This window comes from Rhinoderma darwinii, chromosome 2 (genome assembly GCF_050947455.1).
Source record: "Rhinoderma darwinii isolate aRhiDar2 chromosome 2, aRhiDar2.hap1, whole genome shotgun sequence".
Lineage (NCBI taxonomy): Eukaryota > Metazoa > Chordata > Amphibia > Anura > Rhinodermatidae > Rhinoderma > Rhinoderma darwinii.
The window spans coordinates 446,164,854-446,192,640 of NC_134688.1; the positions used below are offsets into that span (position 1 = coordinate 446,164,854).

The window sequence follows — 27,787 nt, forward strand, 5'->3', positions numbered from 1 at the left end:
CACGCAGTATAATGCCCCCATAGCTGCACCCCTCGCTGTATAATGCCCCTACAGCTGCCCCCAATAGTACCTCATAAAAATAATATACATACTCACCTAACTATTGTGTGAATGAGATTTATGGTTTGCTGTTTACAACAGACTCCAGGGCTTTGGCTACTTGGTCAGCAGATTGATTATGAATGGGGATGCTCACTTCTCTCCCCTGCTCTACCATTGGATTCAACGGTATCTACGCCCTGAAGATGCAGATACAGTTTAAACCAGGAGAAAATTGATAAAACCGAAATTCGCAAGATGATGTCGATTGTGCTGAATTTCGATTTTGATTATTTTTCGATTAATTGCCCAGCCCTAATTGACACAAACACATATATGTGTATAACCCTCTATATAAACCAAGGCTGGACAGGTCCGAGGAACCAGGTAGCCTAGAAATTTACCAATGGCATCCAACTTTTTTTGTCTTCTATTGGATGTCTACATGGCCTGACCACTAACACTAAAAATGTCAAACTCACTCCTTGAATGGTCCATCTGATAAAGTGTCCAGTATTGTCACCATCAGTGAGCTCAATGCCCAGTGATCACCCACTATTTGTCAAACAGACCGTTATGATGGCAAAATATGAAACCTACAGAGAAAAGAGGTCAAGTACACACAAGATATTACAATAGAAAAGATCATTTATTAACAAATTCAAGAAACAGGACAATTTAAAAAATGAGTCATACAGTGTACATTGGCGTCAGCCCATGTTGTGTGTGAATATTAATGGTGTCACAAATGAGTAACAAGACCCGGGGTCAGTACTGTTGTATATCAGAAAATCTTTAAATGCATATGGCTATATGTAACATATCATGAATAGGTGGTGCAGGTAGTGCAAATCCTCAAGTTGAAATCAAGAATTGCCTGTTATATAGAGGTTATAAATATATCTGGCCAATACACGTGGATGAACTCATTCATGTATAAGGTATACAATTTACAAATATTCAAGAATGTAAGTCATGGGTGTGATTGGCAACACTGAAGCAAATATAGGTGAAAGTCGAAGGCCTGAATCATAATACCAGCAGATAGCCAGATGCATAGGCAGAAAGTGATGTTACGTACCCGGATTCATGTAGTCAACATGGGGGAGACGCCAGTCCCGACGCGCGTTTCGGCTGATGTCTTCGTCCGGGGAAGGCATCAGCCGAAACGCGCGTCGGGACTGGCGTCTCCCCCATGTTGACTACATGAATCCGGGTACGTAACATCACTTTCTGCCTATGCATCTGGCTATCTGCTGGTATTATGATTCAGGCCTTCGACTTTCACCTATATTTGCTTCAGTGTTGCCAATCACACCCATGACTTACATTCTTGAATATTTGTAAATTGTATACCTTATACATGAATGAGTTCATCCACGTGTATTGGCCACATATATTTATAACCTCTATATAACCTCTATATAACAGGCAATTATTGATTTCAACTTGAGGATTTGCACTACCTGCACCACCTATTCATGATATGTTACATATAGCCATATGCATTTAAAGATTTTCTGATATACAACAGTACTGACCCCGGGTCTTGTTACTCATTTGTGACATTGTGTTACCATTAATATTCACACACAACATGGGCTGACGCCAATGTACACTGTATGACTCATTTTTTAAATTGTCCTGTTTCTTGAATTTGTTAATAAAGGATCTTTTCTATTGTAATATCTTGTGTGTACTTGACCTCTTTTCTCTGTAGGTTTCGTAGCAATGCTATGGTCAGAGTACCAGGTCATATTGGGTTATATGTGTGTTCTCCTCAATCTATAGATATAACTATTTGTGTCAACTTGACCTTTAAAGACATATAGAGATTTATATATCACAAAAATTATATATCTTTTTGGAGTTCACACGATTCCTGCTTGTGTACATATTGGTTGTCTGATGGCAAAATATGCCTGCGGACCTGCTACTGCCTACTGATATGGACACTTCAAACTTGTTTGAACACAAATAGTTCTCTTGGTTATAAAGAGTATATGGCCTACGATATAAAACTTAACACTTTGTGTACCATGTCAGTCTAAGAGAACATTACCTTTGACTTCGATTGAGTTAATATCTAATTCACGGGAGTCATCCTTTTAAAATATCATATCAAAGTCGAGATGTCAAAGAATCCTAGAGTCTGTTGTATAACATATCCAGACAAAGAATTTCTGCAAATGATTGCAGCTCATTGGTCTGAACATGTTCAGGCTTTTGAATCCTCCAGGAGGATAAAGTATGAGAACTTCTGGATATGGATAGAGCACACTGTGCAGGACAAGTAAAATTTAGTTCACATCTGCGTTGGGACTCTGTTCATGGGTTCCGCCGGACCTTCCCGTCAGGGGAACACATGAACGGAATCCAAACTGAAACAGACCCATCGATTTCAATGATGACGGATCCAGTGCAAATGGTTTCTGCTTGTCACCGTTGTTTAAGGGTTCCGTCGTTTTGACATAAAGAATAGCACAGTAGACTACTGTATTGATTCCGTCAAAACGACGGAACCCTTAAACAACGGTGACAAACAGAAACCATTTGCGCCGGATCCGTCACCATTGAAATCAATGGTGATGCAAATGGAAACCTATAGTTTCTGTTTGTTTCAGTTTGGACTCCGCCCATGAGTTCCCCTGATGGAAAGGTCCATCGGAACCCATGAAGAGAGTCCCAACGCAGATGTGAACGAAGCCTAAGAATCAACCATCACAAGCAAGAGAGCAAACCACCGAATAAGAGTCTATTGTAGTAAGCCATTAAATAGCCCATTAGGATCGCCGATACCAGGTCTACAACATATGAATTCCAGAAAATAACCGAATATCATCGTGGCACTTCCAGAAAAAAAATAAAATAAATACCACATTAAATATATAAAAGAACAAAATTAAGATTTTTTTTTAAATTCCTGCACAGCGCCATGACTTCAATATTCAAGATTTTTTGAATAGGTCAGAATGTCCTTCATTAGTCAAAGCAAAATTTAGATAATTCTAGCAGATCTCAAATGATCTTTGCATGTGCACGGTTTTCTGGAGAATGTTCTTATATTCAAAAAACATTGAATTGATAGTCGAAAAAAGAGAAATATTAACGTCTCTGCTCCCTTAAAGGGGTTTCATAAAAGACAAACCTCTTAATATGAGATCCGCCACAGAGAGCTGCTCTGGCTCCCGAGACCCCCATCAAACAACTAATTCTGTTGGGTGAAATTGCTATCAGTTGCTAATTTTCACCTCTACAGCGAAAATGAAGTATTACATGCAGCCACTCAAACAAATGGCCATTTAATACATTAATGGGCTGCGAGAGCCACTGCTTGTTGGTGGCCCAAAGAGAGGGGGGGGTAATACGTCAAATGGAAAGGGGTTACTGGGATAAGACAACCCCTTTAAGAAAGGTAAAATCGAATGAAATTGTATAATGGCTCGCTTCAGACATATAATCATAAGAATAGATCAAACAAATAGTTACAGGTGCTGGAGGACGTTATCAGGAGAGCGCATCACGATCAAAAACACTTCCCGTTACCGCAGGTGACTTGAGAAGATCTCAAAAATACCCATAGAAGCGAATCATAATAAACAAGTAATTAGAAGTACACAATTGTTCTTTGTTAGCCGACTTCTTATTGCCTGTCACAAAAGGGTTCTGACATAAAATAAGTCATTTATTAACCGGTTTCATAGAAAAAGAAAAAAAACTTGAAACATTTCCATCGCCAACAGATCAACAGCTTTTACTGAATTAATGACCGGGCTTCCTCCTCGAGTAATTGAGTTTCATTATTCATTTATCAGCAGGATGGCTCCAGAAACCTCTTTTTACTATGAAGGCAGAAAACACTGGGCAGTTACCTCAAACCAAAGCTTCATCGAATCGTCGGCCCCTATTTCTATGTGCCCTTAGGCGGGATTCACACGACCGGGTCGTTCCCGGGCCCGAGTGTCGGCCGGTAAAATCGGCCATTTTGCCCGGCCGGTTTGCATTAAGTTTTGCATCCGTGCCGGGCCGGGCAGATCCGGACAGTGACATCAGCGGCAACTCCTGAAGGGGAATCCCCATGTGTTCGGGGATTCCGCTTCAGGAGTTTCCCCTGATGTCACTGCCCAGATATGGACAGAGACATCAAGCGCTCTGTCCAGGAGCGGAATCCCCGAACACACGGGGATTCCGCTCCTTCAAGGAGCTAAAGTGCGGCTAGCACATAGCAGAGCGGAAGAGATACCTCCCTGCTCTGCTATAGTGGCGTCGCTACAGTAGTAGCAGCCGCTAGCAGCGCCATCGAAGGTGTCGCCGGGCCAGGGTGCTTTTAAAATAAGCAGGGGAAGGGAGCCAGCGCAGCGCTCCCTTCCACCTGCTGTACACCCCGGCCCTGGCACACAGTGTACAGCGATGCCATTCGTCAGAATGGCATCAACTCCTCCTCCTCACATGCACTCTGCGCTGTGAGGAGGAGGAGATAGAGAGCAAGCGCCGGAAAACCCGGCCATCACTCGGGACACATCCCGGTGATGGCCGTGTATTACCCGGCCCCATAGACTTCTATGGGAGCCGGGCAGCCGGGTACCCGGGCGAAGATAGAGCATGTCCTATTTTTTGACGGCCGGTTTTCCCGGCCGTCAAAAAAATCGGTCGTGTGAATAGCCCCATTAGGGGTCTATTATTCCTAATGCAGCCGGGTGCCGGCCGATTTATGAACGGCCGGCACCCGGACGGGTAACCCTGTCGTGTGAATGAGGCCTTAGTGTTCCGCCTTGTGGGGGCGCAGATACAAATTATACATCATGATGTCTAGATCCACGATTGATACTTGTAAAAAACCAAAAGAACATTAGAAGTATACAGCAAAGAAAGAAAAGCATAAAAAAAAATAAAAGAATGGAGAACATACTAAGTTCTATGTGGCCGAAAGTCAGAACCACCAAACTCTCAATATTATGTGCTTGACGGTCAAATGCGTAGACCATGCCTCAAGGGCTTGGACTGAAAATCATGCCTGGTTTACAGAAGGATATAAGGACACATTGGTATGCAGATACGAACACGGCTGCCAACCCAAAAACAAAGCAGAACAGTGCAGCTCAACCAGTGACTGTAGCCCTCAAGTATTTTATTAAAAGCAGGTTGTCTGAGGCCACGTATCCCATTTTGGCTCTATAGACCTTCTGGAAAAATCCAGAATCTACAGCTCTCCAATACGGACCTTCCTCAAGTACAATGAAGGTGGGTGTTAATCCAAGATAAAAGTATTCCCGTTGTCTAAATGCAAGACATAACCATAGAATGGCCTATATTTTCTTGAATATCTGTTAAGCCCACAATATTATTACCAATTACATACACGTATAAATGTTCACAACTAAGAATTGTCAGAAATATCTAGGCACAAAGTTAACTTTCAAAAGGTCACCACAATCCATATTGAGTAATATGAGCATGTGTTTATTCCCCTATAAGAATAGACTTGAAGAGTGGGGAACATAGAGGACGTCTGCCCATAACAAACATAAAAATCAGGCCCCTTTCAGGAACTTATTGACACCACCACACTCTCAAACACTTGTGAATGTATCTCCTGTGCCCGCTTCCCATTTTCATGGCTTAACAAGTTATTTCCACAATAGACATTTTAACGCCTATGCACGGGATAGGCCATATATCTTTGATAGGCTTGGTTTACAGGGAATTCACACTCAGCTATCTTAAGAACTTGGGTCACCCAACCCCCGTCCCGCCTGTTGAGGCAAGCGTGGCATGTGCGTGGTTCCCTCTATTCTGTTCTATGGGAGACAAAGATAACAGCCAAGTAAGCGTGATTTAAAGAGTCTTGTAATGGACTAGGAGCCACAAGCACTGCTCGAATGCACAAGCGGTCAATCCACCATTCTCCATAATGCATAGACAATATTTCTAATGCTTGCACAATATTTGCAAAAACATTTTCCAGTGAAGAAAGGGCATCTTGATTAGAATTGTCATTTCTAAACATGATTCAGGACTAATTGAGAACGGTAGCATTAAGAGCAACTTTACTCCCTGGCCATACAAAAAGCACAGTTACATAACAGCCTGCTATCATTAAAGAAATATTGTTTCATATTCTGTAAAGAAGTCTTCCCACGCAGGAGATAATGCCGTTCTATTATTCTGAAAACGCCTCCATGCTAAACTGTACAAATAGTGAATAACTGTAGAGACTTTATGAACAACAAAAACAACAAAAAGTGGCAAGTACCAACTATCTTATGCCAACACGGTCAACGTCATCGGGAGAAGAAAGCCGGACAGATGGTTAATGTACCAAATATAAGGCTAGAATATATGTGTATGTATAGAGATACACTTATAGGTTACCTATACACAATGTATTTGTATGTACAGAGAGACACTTATAGGTTACCTATACACACAGTATATGTATGTATAGTGATACACTTATAGGTTACCTACACACAATGTATATTTATGCACAGAGACACTTCTAGGCTACCCATACACAATGTATATGTATGTACAGAGAGACACTTCTAGGGTACCTATACACACAGTATATGTATGCATAGAGACACACTTGTACGTTCCCTATACACAATGTACATTTATGAACAGAGACACTTCTAGGATACCCATACACAATGTATATGTATGTACAGAGAGACACTTATAGGGTACCCATACACAATGTATTTGTATGTACAGATAGTCACTTTTAGGGTACCTATACACACAGTATATGTATGCATAGAGACACACTTGTACGTTCCCTATACACAATGTATATTTATGCACAGAGACACTTATAGGGTACCCATACACAATATATATGTATGTACAGAGAGACACTTATAGGGTACCTATACACACAGTATATGTATGCATAGAGACACATGTTGGGTAGCTATTTGCAATGTATATTTGTGTATGGACACAAACTTGTAGGGTACCTATACACATTGTATATGAATGTATAGAGATACACTTGTAGGGTACCTATACACAATGTATATTTAGTTATAGACACATAATTCCAGGGTAGACAATGCTCTGTACAATATCTCTGATCCAACATTCTGATAAGCATTGATTTTTGTACATTTTGACCTTAAAATTAATAAAACATCATACATAAATATTTTATTTTGCTACTTTCCTTGGAAATTTGCGTTGATTGCTAATATAGTTATTACACTTGAATGTTTGATTTGTCCCACAGGGAAAACGTTTCAACTATTATTGATAAATGGTGAAGCAGAAGTAGGAGTCTAAGCCCACTAGATCCCCTAATACTTTAATGGATCAGTCCAACCCGGACACAATAAAGGTCCCCTAATACAACAAAAGCCCTTTTGGCATAAAAAAAATAGAGAGGAAAAAAATTGACATTGCCCATAACAACCATTCAAATGCTTTGATTCTCGAACTATCACCGCTAAATTATACATGAACATAACCTATTTTTTTTTTTTTTTGCCTAGAAGTCCAATTTTTGATACGTTTTGTAGAACATGCTGGGTGTTGAACATGCTGGGTCTTTTACTGATTACAACACCTTCTGTTAGTCCTTCTACTGCATTAACATACAGCGACTATATACAGCCTTGGTGAAAACAGGGCACGAGATATTGCAGCAAAATGGCCACAGAGCAAAAAGTCCATGAAATCTTCTGGTACCCAGTTCTTCCATATAAAAAAATAAATAAAAAATGAAGGTGTTATATGCTACAATGCTCAGCAAATAGTCAATTAATATTTCAAGCTAAAAACAACGGAAAGAATAAAACCTTAAGATCAACAGCTTTTATTTGTAAGTTATGGAAACGCTGCAACAGTTTGCTTCTGGCAACGTTGATAAAATATATCTAAAGCTATAAAATGTTACTTGGCAAGGAGAACAGCGGAGAGATTTCAAGGTCTTACGGAAACTCTGTAAAATTGCCTCCATAGACGGAGACCGATCTTAGCACTGACCTTCACATACCGGCACCTACGTCCTTCATAAAAATAACATGTTAAGAGATAACCAAATGAGAGAATTCCACCCAAGTAATGTGCTCACCTTTGAGAAATACAAACATTTACGCAGAGTACATTAAATAAGTTATAGGTGGAAGGAAAATGTCAGCAATCAGAGCATCTCATTAAAAAAAAAAACACTCTTTGTTAGGCAAATTTCTATATATATATATATATATATATATATATACATACACACACACACACACACACACACACACACACATTATACGTACATATATACACACACACACACATACATATATACACACACACACACATACATTATACATACATACATATACACATACACACACACACATTATACATACATATACACATACACACATATATATATATATATATATATATACACATACACACACACACGAACATTATATATACATATATACACATACATACACACAGACACACAGACACACACACAGTAAATGGCAGAAATGAAATCCTTTGGGTCTGTGAGGGTCAGAGCAGTTGGACCCCGACCAATAAGACATTTATAGTATATTCTATTGATATTCCATCAATGACTATATGATATTTTTACACATGAGTTTGTTAATTTTATTAGTAGGACTTCAATACTTTGTATTTATTAATGCTACTTTAAGCCATATAGGTACTGTGATGTATATTGGATCTGGATACAATTCTTTATAAACATATTTTCCAGACATAAAGAAGACCTTTCTCTGGACAGATCTCACGTTAGGCATGGGTCATATGTTTGCAGCAGCAGCAATAATTACCGGGTCGTGGTACAGAGGTCAGGTTACTCCCTTATCGCACATTCTCCCATGACCTCCAGAACTGGAAAAATATTAGAGGTAGAGAACTAACCTCTATTAACCTCCAATAACCCTTCCAATCTGGAAGGTCAGATGGGCAGAAGTAAACAATCTGTGTGCCAAATAAATGCTACTGGACCTTTTAAATTAACAAAAAGAAAAGAATTGGCTGCCTACCATGTCAAATAATTATATAACATACGGATTATTCCGCCTCTAAAACTTCTACACTTCGTACTGGTTCATCTAGTGTTACGCCCGATATGCTTGGTCTTAGTTATATCAGATTATAGGAAAATTGGGTGACTGGCAGAAATGTCTAGCTCCCACAATGGTGGTCACTGCCGATCATGAGTCTTGGAAAGCTGGATGACCAGAGTCTTTCCTACATCCGAGGTAAAGTTTTACTACACCCCCCCCCCCAGCCATGTATCTCAATGCCGAAGGTCTTATTAGTGCTCCCCCTGACACCCAGCATCCAGGGCACATGTACCTCCAGCACCCCCTAGCTACACCCCTGTGGGTGACAACCACTGTGGGAGTTATAGCGGTGGCCCTAAAGGATATCAGCTTTTGTAAAAACAGGTCGAAATTATATTTACCATTGTGCGAATTTTTTTTTAAAAAAGGACAATTCATAAACTTCACTACGTTCGCTAGCAATAATGTTTTATTAACCTGCAAAATTAATTCTACAAGGTCACAAAGCGCAGCGCTATAGAAAGAATTCAGAATAGTGCGTGGAGTCACACAGACAATATACAATTATTACAGTGACACACACACACACACACACACACTATGGAGCCGTTCTTATGAGATGGCAGTTTTTGCCTCTGGATATGCCAGTCCTTAGTATGAAAGAGGAGAAAGAGGTTTGTAACATCTTCTGCTGCCAATGCGCCAGAAAGGAAAATCTAAAAAGGCAGCTACAAGCTTGCGTAGATTTCGCAATAAATTCCCTATAAACGATAGCAAATGTGTCAAGCCGCTGGTGGCCCCACCCTGTTCCCTTTCTCTAAACAGGTCATGAGTGGAGTAAATGTGATGCATTCGCAACTTTTCTACGCCAGAAAAGTGTCTCTGTATGAAAATTGGAAGCACAGGGAGCTACGATATGAACCGAAAGATAACACGGGTCCGTAATATGGTTGAGTGCATGAGTCCTAAAGCTGGCCATACATTAGGGACGTTAGATGGAACTTGTTCACCGTTGGTCTGTGAAGGTTGACGTTTTGGATAAAATCGGCATAAGTTAAAAATTACAAATCGTCAATTGATCTCTTTCTTAAAGGGGTTTTCCCATTGTAGACATTAATCGCATATCCACAGGATTTGCCATAAATGTCTGATAGATGCGGGTCTCAGCTGGGAGACCTGCACCTATATCGAGAACAGGGATCTCCCGGCCCCCGTTCTGCGTGGTGCAGCGGCTGCTGGCTGCAGCTTTCTGGCGGTAACTTGTGGAGAGAGGGTCGCGCGTACGCGCTGCTCTTTCCATTCTGTTCAATGGGAGTTACAGAAACAGCCGAGCAGCACTTATTCATCGGTTTCCGAAACTCCCATTAAAGAGAACTGAAAGAAACATGTGATCCTCTCTCTGCTACACCCTGTCTGGATTCTGCGTCCAGCGGCCGCCGCACTGGGTGGGATGGGGGTTGAGAGAACACCGTTCTCAATATAGTTGCCGGTCCCAGAGCCAGGACCCGCATCTATTAGACATTTATGGATATGCCATAAACGTCTAAGATGGGAAAACCCATTTAATCTACGGCCTTGTCTGGGCTTCCGTTGATAGGGATATAGATCTGTCGTTGGGCGTGAAAAATCCGACAAGGCAGATCAAAATTCCCACATATATCTTCCTTCGATCAGCGTCTGGCAGACTCGTTCATGTCACGAAAAGGCACCCACAGACAATGGCCTAAATATGCCTTTTCGCTCATCCAAAATCCGTAGTGTACAGACAACTTAAGATATTAGGTATGGGTCTGTGGACTCACCCTAGAAGAAAAAAAATAACGAATGCCATGAATTTGCCAAGTTATTCAACTTTTTTAATCTATAGCAATTCCATACAATCCCTATAGTGCCATTACCAAAGCTACTACCCTTTAGCTGCAAGAACAAGCCAACAATAACTTGCTGCTGGGCTTTGGGGAATCTCAAATTCTCTCTAAATCTTATAGTGTCTTTACAGCAGTCTGCAGTCTGTCCATGGACTCCAAGCCAGTATGTCGTGAAACAGTCTGTCTGCTGCCAGATGTGCAGGGAAATAATGGGAAGACTAGAAATTCCCCTAAATCCTATATGTCTTAATTAGATCATGACCGGCGGCTTAAAGGTACAAATCCAATTCTTGATTTGGGAATTGCCTTTTAGGCCATTGTATGATATATCCATCTCATGGAAAGTGAACAGAAGGCTTCCCTACAACACTGGGCTGTACCCTCTCCAGATATCCACACCTACTTCTTATGATCATTCATATGACGGGTATATATTTCACCTTTTAAAAGTACAAGTTCCGTATGAACGTTTGCACAATAACCAAGAACCTCATAAAACCCACACACCGAGGTTACTCTAAGGTAACAGATGTCAATGTTGTTTTAAAACGAGCCATATACTGAACAACGCCTCATTGTTAACAATAAGTATGGGGCAAGGGGTACAAGCAAAGTCAATGATCTGTTTTCCAAAGAGGTGTGACAGCTTATATCCAGATCAGCAGAGAAGAAAAAGAACGTCGTCTGATGTTCACAGTCAACATATTTTTTTTTCTTCGTTGCCAAGTCAATCACACGTCCTTGAGACTGTGTTAATATTAGACAACACGGCCTGACCTCCGCTTGACATTAAACCGGAGAACAACCTTGAACTGTAAATGAACTACAAACCTTATCCCCGGCAGCTTTTTCTCTCATCAACATTTTATTAATGGTATCAAATTGCGAGAGATAATTCAATTCTAGCTATACAAAGTCACGCCGTGTATAAAAACACATATAATGGGACGCATAAGCAAAAGATGGGACGCATAAGCAATTTCTGCAATCAATTTGACAGCAGAGCATAATAAAATTTAAAAAAAAAGAATTCAAATATAAAAATTGAAGTATAGGAGAGGGGAGAACAAATCCCCGGAGTCAGGTAGACAATACATCTTCTGCACCGGACAATGCACTTAGACATCTGTTCTCTATTGAGGTGTATGGAGCTCTTAGGCTTTATTCAGACGAGCGTGTGTGAAAATCGGCCGGGGGGGGGGGCTATTTTAGACCGCTGGGACCCCGAGGGATGAGGAGGCTCGTTGACCAAGAGTCCACCAAAGTGGGCCACAAGAATATAGCGCTGGTACTCCTGCTTGGCAAACGCTCCATTAATTTCTATGGGGCTTCCGGGGGCCGCTGTCTCTGGCAGCTCCATGGAAATTAATGGAGCGCTGGACGAGCATGCGCACCAGAGCTCCACTCTCATAGAGTAGTGCAGTGGACTTTCGGTCCCCTATACTCTCCATTACGAGGGGTACCAGCAGTCAGACTCCCCCAGCGATCACACATGTATCCCCTATACTGTAGATAGGGGATACCTGTGTTTGTGGGAAACCCCTTTAATAGAAGCAGAAAGATGCCATGACAACAATCGGCACCCCGTGTCGCAGGGGGGAGGGCAATAGGATGATGGTGGGGTCCCCCTACTTTGTAACGACTAAGATGCCGCTGTTGCTATTGAGTGAAGCACCTCAGTGGTAAAAAGGCCGGGACCAGCGTAATCTCCGATCCCTGCTGTTCGTGCAGGCGGTCAGCTGTAATACACAGGTGACACTGACGGTATATGGAGGGACTGAGCCTGTGAGCCGGCTCCATACTCCTCCCCTACTGACTGCGACGTTTAGTCACGTCAAACGTCGTTAATCTATTTTGTGTACAATCACCATTATAAAAAAAGGGTTACGAATATAAACAGCATTTTGGTCATACATTAGAATTCTGTGCCGACCAATACAGCTCTCATGAAATTGACAGAGGACGCTTCATGCGTCAACATGGTAGATTCCTTTGCCCTTTACTCCAAGTCAGTCATTCAGCTTGAAAAATGGCAGAAGAATAAGAGGACTGTGGGAAATCGACTTAATTGTCACAGAGCGAAGACACTCCTGCACTCTTCTAATTAACGCCATGTCTTCACGTTGTGACCTTTTGTTCTCTTCTATTATCCCTACCAAGCAGAAGTTCAAATGCTTAAGAAAAATAAACTTAATTGGGGAATGTGCACAAGCAGCGACTGAAGGATAGGAACGCTTTGTTTGCCATGTCATGTAGGTTACAGTTCAGGCATAAAGTGGATTATGAAGGAGAGCGTTGCACGCTTCCTCCATACACCTAATGCGCTCGGTGATGGCTCCTTTCCTGTGTGTGCTCTTTACTAGAATGCTGCGTCTCTAGAATACTAAGTCATCGCAACACAGGACATTTATGGGGAGAATCAATCAGACCCGAGAACGCGAACAGGTAAAGCCGACAGAATTTGTACAAGGTCTATACAAATGAACAGGTAAAGAAAATGCAAAACCATACAATTGCGTATGGATCACTTGGAAAATAATCTGTAAAAAATAGAAATAAAGTCTGATATTAAAATATACGGTATGAACTATATGGCCCCCCAAGGCGCCGAGTGGTGGGCCAAAATAAGGGCCCTTTTGCACCAAGGGTTTCACCTCCTGGATGAGATATTCATCGTTCAACGTGCGGCATAACTAAGATTTTACCTTTATTCTGTCGGTACGATTACTACGATATCAAATATGTATTTTTTTATGATTTACTACTTTTGCACAATAAAAATGCATTTCATGAAACAATTGTGACCGCATTCTAAGACCATGAGGGCTTGTTTTTTTTAATACAACCATTTTGGGGTACATATAAATTACTGATTACCTAATAACATTCTCTTGTTGGGGATAGAATAGAAAAAAAAATCCACCATTTTTTGGGTGGGTTTTTTTTATGCTGTCCACCATGATGTGATAACTTTATTGTTCGGGTCATTACAATTCCGGCACTGCCATACAGGTGTATTTATTTTATACACTTTTGCAAAACAAAACCACATTTTAAAATATATTTTTTTTGTGAACACTTTTTTAATTAACTTTGTTAAACTTTGTATGCCTAGTATATGAAATAATTATTGCCCGTCAGTAACCAACTGACAGGCAAGCTATTAGGCCATGCCTTCAGCACACATACAGCTATGGCAGGATTGTGGGCCTTTGCTAAACTTCCGGCTGCCATAGCAACCCATTGCGCCGCCTCCCGCTGTGGCATCGAAGGTGTAAAACAGCTAGGATCTAAAGTAACTCCGATCTCAGCGGTTACAGCAGGGTGACGGCTGTATATTACAGTTGTATATAACATGCTGCAGAAGGCACGGGCACAGGAGACATCTAATGGGTGTAACTGTATGCCAATTTGCAGGAAGGCACCGCTAAAATGGAGATATAGTTACTCTATGTCCAAATGCTCCCCTGACCAGTCTGTTCTAGTAAATACTTGTATTCCCCATAAAACAACAATTTGAAGCATCTTTTCTTAGTACTCTTTGTTGTGCCGTTCCTCGGTTATTCCTCCTAGAAATGTATGAATACATTGACAACCGGGTCTTATCATTGCCCTCGTTAAAGGGGTGTGTCCCTACGTAGTATGAGACTGTGCAAACTGATTGGACAGTGTCAGAATGCGTAGGGACACACCCCCAACTAGTAACACCCAGTTGTCAATTTATTCATAAATTTGTCAGAGGAATAACAAAGGAGCGGCACAATGTAAAGTTCTTATATACAAAAAAAAAAAAAAAAAGGGGAGGGACATGTAGGATAAGTATTTACTAGAACAAATATGTCAGGAGTCCTCTTTGAAGGAGTTGTCCAGACACGGGGCGCTTTTTCATACTGATGACCTATACACAGGATAGGTGATCAGTATACAATCGGTGGGGGTACGACACATGGACCCTGCACCGATCAACTGTTCTTCCGGGCACCAGATGTCATGCAGTGGTCGGTATCAGAAAGAGATGGCAATTTTACTTTGATCCATTGGCAATAACTATGTCCAGGTCTATGGTGCCTGCCCAATTGTGACCCCAGATGTCTACCAATGGGGAAATTGGGGGAAAGAAGGATCGCAAGTGGTTGGTAGGTAAATTGCCTTATCTATTGTTCATCGGAGAGATAAGCAGTAAAAATAAATGTTTGAGAGACACTTATCCTCCTGTTCCCATTCAAATATGCATGCATGCTCAATCAACCCAATCCTTGTTATCCTTAGTCTATGGCCTTCTTTAGACAGCTATATTACTACCCCGTAAACTACCGGATTAGCGAACAGAGACAGAACCCGCACAGGGTGTATATTAGGAAGTTCCAGCTACTGCTGCCCATTGACACCCCTTTAGCTTAGGGCACAGCTTTTCAACTTATTTCCAAGTTTACAAAATTAAAAGAAATGGCGAGGGAAAAACCCAAACTGACACCAGCTTTCATGTCATGTCTGTCATCATAAACCCTGTTCACTAAGCAGCTTATTTGTCTAGATGTATGGCAGAAGAGACAATTCCCAAAATCCTTCTCCAAGCAACTTAGCGGCACTGTCGGCACGTTCCCAGCAGCCAATAAAATGACAGTAGTTACTGTAACAGGTTAGACGGTATGGATTATACAGTGTCTAGGTCAACTTGTAAGAGATTATGTATAAATTCTGCAATTTTAAGATGAAGGACATGATTCACTAATCTGCATGATGTCATCCTGAGCTCATTAGAGGCCAAAGGGTAATCACTAGTCATTAAGGACAGCACTAACACTGATGGAATGGAGACAAAAGACATTTCATAGCACAAGACACTAAATCACAACTCTACAAGTTTTATATATATATATATATATATATATATATATATATATATATATATATATATATATACACACACACACACACACATACATACATACATACATACACACACACACACACACACTATTAAAGCTTACCTGGGGTCGAGAGAAAAACCCTAAAAAAAAACTGTATCTAGGATAGATTATAGCAATCAACAGGAAGCTCAGATGTAGCAGAGCTATAAATGCAATGTTGACTCAGTGGTGATGTCACTTGCAAGTTATAGCGTGTGCATCACACAACGTTCACTTCTAGCAGGCCAAGAATTAAAGATTCGTTGGGATGTTCCACTGCTTCTATTACCTTAAGACAATCGTTTGCAGGATTTTAATTTTGTTAAATAACCGTCCATTCTTAACTTACTCTAAACTTCTCAGGGTTAATTTCTCACCATTGATGTAGCACTGATGTATTCCAGAGCCCTGTACAAAGATAGAACTCAATATATGTTCTGTAAAGACCCCACCTTACCCTTCTTTTCATGCCGTAATGTCTGTGGGTGCCCGTTCGATTGGGGTCTATTGAAACCAAAGTAGGAGGGAAAGTGATTTATCTTCTCCCTCATTTATGTTCCCATAGAACTGCACCTCTGGGAATTCCAAAAATTCTCAAAAACTTTTAATATTTAAGCGGTAAATTAGTGTGAAGGCCCCTCCTCTATGGGAAACATCCCTGTTTGACAAACATATGGCCACCGCCGTCTTTTTCAGAATTTACATACGAGCTTGTCTCTACATAATGAGAGGGATGGGATAGGATCTCACTGTGATTGACTGCCAGGAAGAGCTGAGAGAGGGGGGAGAGGGGTGAGCTGACATAAAAACAGCCCTAATCCAAGTACTATTGGACAATGCATGGTGGATTGTCCCATTCACTCCACAAAAATGGATAGTAGGTCTTACAACTAGAGCAGTTTTCAAGATGGAGACATCCTTTTCTTTTATATGTACGATAGACGGGTTAGAAAATGACATCAGTTGGGCGGTCTGCAAGATTACACCTCCCCTAGCTTCCAAACACAGGACCCCTGACACTCTACAGTGCCAATCAATTCACCACAGTTTGAAAGTCTCATTGAATCAAAAATCCCAAATATGGGAGCTGCTGAATACTGTGGAGAACTTAAACACTCTTTACGCTTTTTTTTTTTTTTTTTTTATGTGACTGACGCATAGTAAGCTTTGTAATATTGAACTTGAACTTTTGCCCCCCCCCCCCCCCCCAGTTGTCACACTGATCACATTTCTCCTTTTCAGAATGTCTAAGCATAAACCACTTGATTTATATACAGGAATAAAAACTAAAAAGCAAAAATAAATAAACATTGACCTTGAACTTGTGAGCGGAGCACGGCCTGCGTGCAAGTTTCATAGTCGAATAATGACACAATCTGTGGATCACAAGCTATGGGAAAGTGATTAAAGCAGGCAGTGTATGGGGCAGCCATTAATGACGAGTTACCCCTATGAGAGACCGGTGAAGGCCGACAATTATACCCAGAAACTTAAAAGGAAAATCTGTCTACTCACAGACGACCAAGAACATGACATACAGTATGTTCTGCTGAAGTTAGCCTATGGTGTCCCACACGAAAAAGTACAACTAAAAATGGAACTCCCATAAAATAGTCCACATGCTCATTATCTCGACAGGTGCCCAACTCATGGTTTCTGTGAAAGTTGACACAATACATATGGTCTGTTAGGACAGATGTTCTTCTAATGCTTATGGTCGATATTCCAGTTTGGGTTGTCCTTGCTTGTGAAATACCTATTCTTGGGAGGTCTTAAACTGGCCATGCACACTAGGGAACTGCTAGGTGTATGCTTTTTTGTGAATACTACGAAGATTTCCAGTCCTAGGGAGGAGGGATGATGGAGTAGCTACCAAACACCTCTGATGCTTTTGAGAATTTACCGATGGGTATTGAGATTGAATGCAAAGTGGGAAAATATTCTGGGGTTTCCAGATTGATAACAATGCATTTTCCAATGGTACTTAGGTTACGGATGCTTATTCTGTCAGCTCACCTCTCTCCTCCCTCCCTTAGCTCTCCCTGGAAATCAATCACATCGAGGGAACCTTCCCTCTCCCATCCCTCTATTGTGCAGAGACATGCTTGTATGTATAGTCTGAAAAAGACCAAATATTTCTCAACCAGGAATGTGTCATACAGAGGAGAGGGCTTCACCCTAATTTACAGCCTAAAGATTATAGGGTTTGGATTATTTTTGGAATTCCCAGCAGTGTAGTTCAATAGGAACATAAATGAGGGAGAAGATAAATAGCTTTTCCTTCTATTTGGGTTTCGATGGACCCCAATATAAACAGCCTCAGATACAACTGCATAAAAAGAAAGGGTGGGGGTCTTTACAGAACAAGTATGGAGTTCTATGGGTGTTGTTTTTATACAGGGCCCTGGAATATATCAGTGCTACATAAATAAAGAGAAATTAACCCTGAAAAGTTCAGAGCAAATTGAGAATGGACGGCTATTTGGCAAAATTAAAAACCTGCACACTATTGTCTTGAGGTAAGAGATGCAGTGAAATATCCCAACGTACCTTTAATTCTTGGCCTGCCTCAAGTGAACATTGTGTGATGCAGACGCTATAACTAACATTAGATTTGCTGTATCTGAACTTTCTATTAATTGCTATCATCTATACCAGATAAGTTTAGAAGTTTTTGTCTTGACCCAAGATAATAGTTTTTGTTTTTTACATGTCAACCTATAGAGTTGTGATTCAATGTGTTGTGCTACGATTAACCTTATGTCTCCATTGCATCAGTATCGGTGCGGACTCAAACACTTATTCAGCCAACAGATATATCTTTCCACTCGACCATAAACATGCATGCTCGGCTTTGCGGAGCTTGCATGTTTATTTCAATTAGAAGAGAGGAATACGCTGCCTCCAGATCCCTCTGGCAGCAGCTTATTTCCCACGGGAACATAATGCTCGACCCATCTTTCCTCCGTTGTAGTCAGGAGGTCCCATATACATTAGATCATTGAGTGATCCCGCCAAAGTTGGCAGGTTCAGTTGAATTTTATCGAATGGCTAGCTAAACAGAAGTTAACCTTAACACTTACTATATATAGTCCTATATAATTCTATAGTAGATTTGCCAAAACACAGCACTCTAGGAGCTCCAATGGGTATTTGCTGTAGACCAACAAACCTTATTTTATCGGATGTGAAGGAAAGCGTGAACGCTAGATAAAAAATATGTCAAAATTACTGTTTGACCTTTTTCACCTTGGAGGCAAGAAAATCACTTTATCTTGGAGTAATGCTGCATCATAACATATGAAAGGAACACGATACGGCGCACTCCATACGTAGTATATACAGGATCTGTACAGATATGGAACTGTGGGAAAGTTCCTAATCACAACACTAATATTTGTTTTATTATTATTTGCCTTTGCTATTTTGATCGCAATTTTGTGTTACTAATCTGGTTGCTTGGTAACAATGTTTGTCGTTTAACTTTCACCCGGTGATGTCACCTGCGCTTTCTGCGACTACCATCTAATTGTGAACTACTTCCGTCATTACAAGTCAATGAGTCCTTGTCTTTCATCAAGCTGTGAACACTTCTATTCTTATTTATATGTGACGACTAATGAGGCCGCCATTACAGGAACCACAGGAATATTATTCCAGCTTTCCCATGCTGCTGAATGGACATTCTATCTAGTTGTACAGAGATTCATATCCTGCTGCATAACTAGCAATATTCACACCTGCGACTGTACAGATGTTGTGAATCTACAACTCCCAGGATGACCTGACTATCACGGCATACTGGGAGTTGTAGTTTTGCAACAGCCGGAAAGACACAGGTTGGAGACAACAGATTTGGACAAATCACGTAAACTATATATTAACCCAACTTTTGAAGGAAGAACATTATTCATCAGGAATTTCGTTATCAGAAAGTGGTAGTGCCTGTGAATTCCCAGCATTGGTAATTTTACATGTCTAGAGAATAGCTCGAATAGTACATATTTGCTTTAATTTGCCCTTTAAAACACTGTGGTTCTCCGTGCCCGGCATGCTGGGGGTTGTAGTTTTGCAACATCTGGACAGCCGCAGCTCAGGATCCACTGATTTAGGGAACAGAATAAATGTAAATATTAACATATATAAATAATATTATTTGCCATCGCCCACATTAACTAATATTAATAAAAATATATACTTAAATCTGTTTGGCTGGAATAAGGTTTATCATAAATATACGTGAACAAGCCGCCATCGCTGCCTGACAAACGCAAGACTTATTCATGAATAATTACAACAGAAAGCACTGGGATTTTTTGTTACCGATGTTTTATTTTAATATCCAAAACACGCGATTGTATTATGGATTTCTTTTGCATGAATCCGTTATAACCGATGCAAAATTACGAGTCCAGACAGAGAGGTTTCTTTCCTCAAAGATTCATACAGAGGTATTCTCTCATATAAGAATTACCTCTAAAGGGAGAACACAGCGCCTCTCGGAGGCACCACACAGCGGGACGCTGCATGCCTGCGGCTCCATAATAGAGACCATAGGGATTTCGTAAAGGGCCCGTGCATGAGGCCTAAGACCAACAGGGACCAGTGCCCGTTTTTATATGACAAGATCTACCCAGTTTAATAAAACTTTTCTGCACCCACATTATATTTTAATGTTTGTGTTTTAGTTTCTAGAATTCATACATGATTAATTAACCTTATACCCAATGTTTAGAGCCCTGAACCTTCGCCCGCTTTAGGTTAATCCGGGTGTGGAGTGAGTGACATTTCTCTATATACAGGACGAGGCCGTTCCTCATTGCACATTACACAGGCTCTGTATTCAGCACTGCAGCTCATTTCCAGCCAAGGAAAAAATTGCTTAGCGCTGGAAATCTCTACCGATAATTTTATGACTCACAAACCATAAAGATAATAAGTAGAGCGGGTACAGGTTAACTGAATTACAGCTTTTGTACATCTAAATAAAACAAATCAAAATCTTTACTAAGCAGAAGACGGGTCAATGTGCAATTTTCAGGGGGACGCAGCTCAGCGACAGTCGCATCAATTCAGGCTGTTGATCTGTCATCTTAGTACTTTTTCGCGACTTCGCATAAACATTTATGGCATTATCGCCAAATGCCGTAAATATACTGCACAGGGATGGTGTGGGTGCCCACGCCATCCACAGCGGGTTTCAGCTTTGTATTATAGCGGACACTCTACTGCAACAACCCAGATCGGTGATCACTTGCATTCTGTCCGTTTAACCCCCTTAGATGCTGTGGTCAATAGTCCATCTAAGTGGTTAGACAGAGCGAGGGGGCTCCTGGTTAACCCATCGGTGCCCCCACGACGTTCTGGTGGGGTGCTGATGGGTTGCCATGGCATCTGGGGGCCTAATAAAGGCCCCAGGTCTGCATGTTTTTTAGGCCCTGCCTCCACTAACAGGCTTAATACACTGCAATATAGGAGCATATTATATCGTCGATCGCATGTCTGAGACCCCTAGTGGTAAAAAATAAATAAAAAAAAGTTAAATCAAATGTTATGGGGTGTGGCACACAGAATACGGACAGTTATACTCACGTCTGAATGTGGTTTTAATAAAATATGAAACGTTTTTTTAAAGAAGAAGAATTTTTGGGGATAACAAATCTCAAGAAATGACATCCTTCACTTGCAGTACCAGTTTTCACCAGTCTATGGCGCATATTTTCCATTAACTCCAACGTAACATCACCGCTAGCTCAAATGTAGCTAATTATAAAAGTAAAAATGAAATAACCAAAATGATATCTGTGAAATAAAAGCATCTTCCCAAATCATAAGATGCGTCAATTTAATCAGAAAAAAAACAAATTAATAAAAAATTCTACATAAGACAACCCTTTATCTCCCGGTCACTGCCCACAATCGAGTTAATTGTCCAATATGATATATAAGGGTAAACAGGGCTGCCGTAGAGTGTGAACCGGTCCTTAGCTGCTCATATCCCCTCCAGGTATACAGGCTTCCTGCAAGGACTATGGCGAGTGCCATTTTTATTCACACAGAGTTCTCTCGTGCTTGACCAGATCCTTACAGTCATGGAGGTCCCTTTTTATAACACCAGCGCTTCGCTGAACAAACATTTGACAGAGACCAATCATGTCAAAGATTAAGTTGGGGTTTGTACAGTCATAGCAATGCTTTACGTAATTTTGTGAAGAGGCCTCCCGCAGCACTAGGTTTATGACTTCATTTGCACACGTAGGAGCTGCGTACATCACCTTGGCGCAATCTTGTTTTTTTGCAAAACAAAAAGACAAAACACTGAACCATAAAAGGTTAAATAACATCTTTCAATCTGTCACCCAAAGGGTTTCGTGTACACATGTAGCAGAGCTGAATTTGTCATTTAACAGTTTCTTTTGTTCAAAGTGATAACTCACTGGGAAAAAAAAATAGTCATTTTACCTGCGGAAAAACAGCACATTGTGAGATCACACCTGCCACATTATTCCAAATGACAAATTCACCTCAGAGACGCCCGCATCTGTATGAAAAGGGTCTATAGGGGGTTGACAGAACAACAGAGCTGGACCCAGACTCTACGCAATGAAATATATGAAAATTTTGCACATACAGCCAAAAAATTTTGTTTCGGAACTCAAAAGCACAATGGAAGTCAACCATATAGCTGACCTCCATAGAAAATTTTAAGGGAAATTATGGCATGTAACGTCACCCTGCAACTTTGAATGCAGATTTTAGAGACAAAATTGAGCATCACATAGTCCTCACTTGTGCGAGCCACTGACCAAAACTGGAGGAGTCGAACAGGTAGAGTGATTGCAATATGACAAACTAATAGTGTCCGGACAGTACAGGGAGTATGGGACAATTGGTATGCATTGGGTATAAAAAGGTATGTATGGCTTTATACAGCTCTGTTTGTGAGGCATATATATAGCACCAAAATACAGGGTCGCCTCGGGCGCACCATGTATAGAGGAGTCTCTCTTTGCGGCAGCTCTCCACTTAGGTCCCAAGTGGGGACTTCTGCCTATGTTGACCACAAGGCTCATATAGGACATATGGACAGGATTGTCCAGATAGGACAACACCTTATATCAGATCTAGGATCTATTTGGTTTGTCTATGGAGCTCGGATTCCCTGTTCCTCCTGGACACCTTGGTGGCCCAGAAAGCCCATATGCAGGACCCATTGACTTCAGTCAAGTAGAATAATTCTGAAATAATATTTATAAATGGAGGTACACTCCACAATGGATCAATATAGGCCACAGTGTCATATAAACAGTCATTTGCAACTACAGCCCACAAAATCCTGCACATGATTCATAAAGCAAAGGCTAGACAGCCATTCCAGCTACCGGTGATATCAGAGTATATAAAGTATACTGCCATGTCTTTCTAATCAAGAACACATAGAATCTCCCAGATAAGATAATAAAACATTTTATAACTTCACATTGGGAGGAACAAGTCAAAGAATATTCTATTATATGAAGCAGCTGGAAAAAGGGCGCTGTGCGGCCACGGTCCTAAAGGTGTAGGCGGCCTTATACAGCGACAATGGTTGAAACCAGGGCACACAAAATAGCATTAGGGAGTTAACGCGCCGTGTCTTTAAAATAAACATTAGTCCATCAGCTGTAATCTCCTTTCACAAAGTCCAGCGGTAGGACATGGATCACTGACAATACGACACATATCTAATTCAATTATGTGCAAGGGACATGCAGGGTTATGTATCAGCAGTGTCACAGCATGGGCATCGTGGAGGGGTCTCATACATACGGTTCAGATATTTATTTTTAGGGGATCCTTAATCTATTTGTGATGTATGAACTCCTCTTTCTTCTATTATACACAGACTGATACCCGATACCCTCCTCTAACTGCATGACCACAAAGACCCCAAATCAAACTGCCCATCAATTTCCTGCTGCTATTTTGAGGGCAACAAACTTAAGATGAGATGATCTGGGATCATGTTCTCCAGAAGGTCAATGGTCTTATTCCAGATAGCATAAATCAGCCCACATTCTTATATATATTAGACAATAAGAAGTAAATAGGAAGCTCTCACAAAGGGTTATGGTGGGGAAAAAAAAAAGGGTGCTTTATGACCCCAAAAGTACGACGTTTCGGCTCACACAACATGAGACTAGATAGATAGATAGATAGATAGATAGATAGATAGATAGATAGACAAACTATGGTAACAACTATAAAAAGACCACCACATAATGACCGTCTAAAAGGCCTGGCATAGGCAACCTGATGCCAACCAGTTCTTAGAAACTACGACTCCATGCACGGTCTATTAGTCAATACCCTACAGAGACTTATCTGGCAGTTCTCCAAGGGTCAGTTCACACAGAGTTTTTTTGACATGGAAACCGTGTCGGAAAACGCGCCAATAAACGGCTGAAAATGTCTCCCATTGAATTCAATGGGAGGCGGAGGGTTTTTTTTTCCTGTCAGCGGAAAAAACGGCTCACGGGATAAAGAAGGGACATGCCCTATCTTTGGCCGTTTATGTCTCTGACCTCCCATTGACATCAATGGGAGGCAGAGAAAGCGTATTTCGCTGCGTTTTTTGCCCGCTGCGCTCCATGGCCGCGGGTGAAAAATGGCGCAAAAAAAAACACCACGAAAATCGGCGTGCAGGCAGAGCAAAATCTGCCTCAAAAATCCCAAACGAAATTTTGAGGCAGATTTTCTGCCTGCAAAAAATTCTGTGTGAACCCAGCTCAAGACAGGAACTTATAATGAATCTGGTATATTAAACAGAAATGGAATAGCAATGGTAAGAAATGGTGCAAGACAATAATTAAAATAAGACACCCAAGCTGTCCTCTTATGCAATATAAGGTCCTTAGAAGAAAAACGTACACATACACTTTGGACCTGACATCAGCGAGGATCCCGGCATTAGAACCATCCCGAATATGTAGAATGATGGGACTATAAAGTTCGTCCAAGCCCAATATCCCATGGGGCTCATAACATGGTGATAGTCTATAGAACCCAACAATATAGCTTGTAGATAGGACCCCTGAACTAAAGAGGCATGGAACTCACAATAAATAGGTGGGGACCCCACTGCATAGACCCCCCCCCCATCAATGTGATCTTCTGATATGTCTAAAGATATGTGCACTACCCTTTCTTTTCAGCAATTGATGAGTTTTCTTGGGCTAACAGAGCTGGCTTACCCAGGGCGATGGTCTCCATTACAGAACATGGACTTTCATCCAGCTTTTCCAGACACCTGAATGGCTAAACTACGCAGATATGAAGTGATATATAAGTTGGGATGTAGATTTATTTAAATTCGCCGTTAAGGAGTCTTAGGACGCATGGATCCATATTGATTGCCACCTGCCTTACCCAAAAACATATACATTATATATATATATACACATACACACAGATGCTGAATTTCTGATTTATCCATTTTGATTGCGCTCCGTGATAACTCTCCATATTAAGATTGGGCAGTAGGTTTACCTGCAGTCCTATGTAAAGCCACAGATGGCACATTGTGATACCACAAAAAGTGGTAAATCACAAATCCAGCTCTGCTATGTTATAATATAATATACACCAATTAAAAAGCAACAAATTCTGTAATAGCTCATCCTACAAATTACACATTAAGTAAATATTCATGATTTAACGAATAAGAAATTGAAGTGATAATGAATGGTGATTTCGCTCCATTTTTGGTACGGAGAGGTTGCAATTTGTTCCAATCCAAGGCAAAAAGAACCAATTGTTCTGTCTCCAACATTTGTGCTACATGAAATGTGACATCTTAAATTGCAATATAAGGTCACAACAATGCAGGGGAAGCCGGCTGTGGTTAAAGTAAACCGGCTTGTGTGATGATGACAACCATAACTTGGGAGCGCTGCCAGTTATTGGGCCGTCAGCATGAGTCACGGAAACAGTCATTTTCCCTCCTGTTCATGACTTTGAGGTTGTTCTGTACTATGTAACCCCCATCACCCCACCGAGAAGATTAACTGTCACTGCCACATCCAATAAATCAAGGGCGCCAAACAATGTGAAAGTCTGGTCTGAAGAGCTTGCAATCTATCTCCTTTATGTCTCATGCTTCTAGATGTTTAACCAATATTTACTTTCTAGTGTTTCTTATTTATTATAGATGTACTGCTTCCACTGTATATGTTGGTGCTACGATAAGATAGGAGATCAGTACTATGGTTATTACTAGCCCTGATAGTAAAGCGCCTCGGTATATGTTGGTGATGCATAAACACTGGAAAATATTACAGCACTGGTGTATATGTTACCATTACTCCCTCCTGATAGTAAAGCTCTGCTGTATATGCTGGTGCCATATCAATATTACTACCATTACTCCCTGATAGTGAAGCTCTTTGGTATATGTTGGTGCCATATAAATATACTGTTATTACTCCCCCACATTGTAAAGCTCTGCTGTATATGTTGGTGCCATATCAATATACAATATTACTACTATTACTCCCATTACATAGTAAAGCTCTTTGGTATATGTTGGTGCTATATAAATATACTGTTATTACTCCTCCACATTGTAAAGCTCTGCTGTATATGCTGGTGCCATATAAATACAGGAATTGTTATTATTCTCCCCAGAAATGTATACAATAATAACAGCCTACAATGTAACACAAGTAACATCACACACCCTGCCAATAACAAAGTCTGCAGCGCAGCTCCCCTCCCTGCTCAGTGACAGCTCGGGCTGGTGCCCCCTCCAGGGTAATTACGACCCCCCTTTTCCTGGAAGTAACTAACATAAGCCTCCTCCAGTGTGTGCGTTATCCGGGGGGCTGGGAACATAACCCCCGGCTGTCATGTCACTGTGCCAGCTTCCCAAGGTACAGCATTACCTCATTTCCAGGAGCCAGAGGTCTAATCACAAAACCAGACATGTCCCGGTGACACAAGAAGCTCCTAGTCTGCTCCATGTAATCCACACACAGCGCCGGTGACCGCCGTACAATGCGGGTCCAGGCTCCAGGGACCATCCTGCTGTGATCCCCCAGCCTCCCCCTTCCTTCCTCCTCCCCAGCCTGGCTGAGCCAGACATTGGGCTAGATGAGAAGCTTTACAGTCATGGCCATTTCCTTGTAACAATACAGCAGAACTACTACTCACCCCAAAGCTGGGCCTCAAGTCTCCACATGTCCAGGGCGCAGCCCACCAAGAATCCACATTGTCCCCCAAATCCCGGCGTGTGACATGAAGGGAGCAGCAGTGTCCTCCCCGGCCGCCTGTGTCTTCTCCTGTGTGTGGCTCCGGGCTCTGCTGCAATGTCTGAGTGTCCTCCTCCAGCTCACCCGGCACCGCACACAGGCCCTCCCACTGGTGTACCATTCATCCACTCACTCAGCTCCTTAACCCTTCCACCCACACACACAGCACTGCTGTCACCGGATCCAATGCAGCCGAGGAGGAGGGGCAGCCCGGACTACACTGCCACTCAACCGTGCTGCCAGCCACAGGGTCTACACCCACAGCTACTGGTGGCATCAGCTTTATAGAGGGGGCACTACATGATGAAGATACCAACCGTAATAATATCTATCATCTATCTATCTATCTATCTATCTATCTATCTATCTATCTATCTATCTATCTATCTCATATCTATCTATCTATCTATCTATCTATCTATCTATCTATCTATCTATCTATCTATCTATCTATCTATCTATCTATCTATCTATCTATCTATCTCATATCTATCTATCATCTATCTATCTATCTATCTATCTATCTATCTATCTATCTATCTATCTATCTATCTATCTATCTATCTATCTATCTATCTATCTATTTCATATCTATATATCTCATATCTATCTATCTATCTATCTATCTATCTATCTATCTA

At 41.2% G+C, this 27,787-nt stretch overlaps 1 protein-coding gene across 2 annotated transcripts in view; it reads right to left on the bottom strand.

The window, feature by feature from the left end:
- Nucleotides 1–27,323, bottom strand: part of NRIP1 (nuclear receptor interacting protein 1) — a 61,201-nt gene extending 33,878 nt beyond the window's left edge. Inside the window, exon 1 of one of the 2 annotated variants that reach the window (XM_075854498.1) lies at nucleotides 27,049–27,323. The gene's annotated coding sequence lies outside the window, so the exon portion shown is untranslated. Of the gene's footprint in view, nucleotides 1–26,780; nucleotides 26,831–27,048 lie in introns of those variants that run through there. The other variant, XM_075854499.1, reaches the window with a different exon arrangement.
- Between the last annotated feature and the right edge of the window lie 464 nt (nucleotides 27,324–27,787).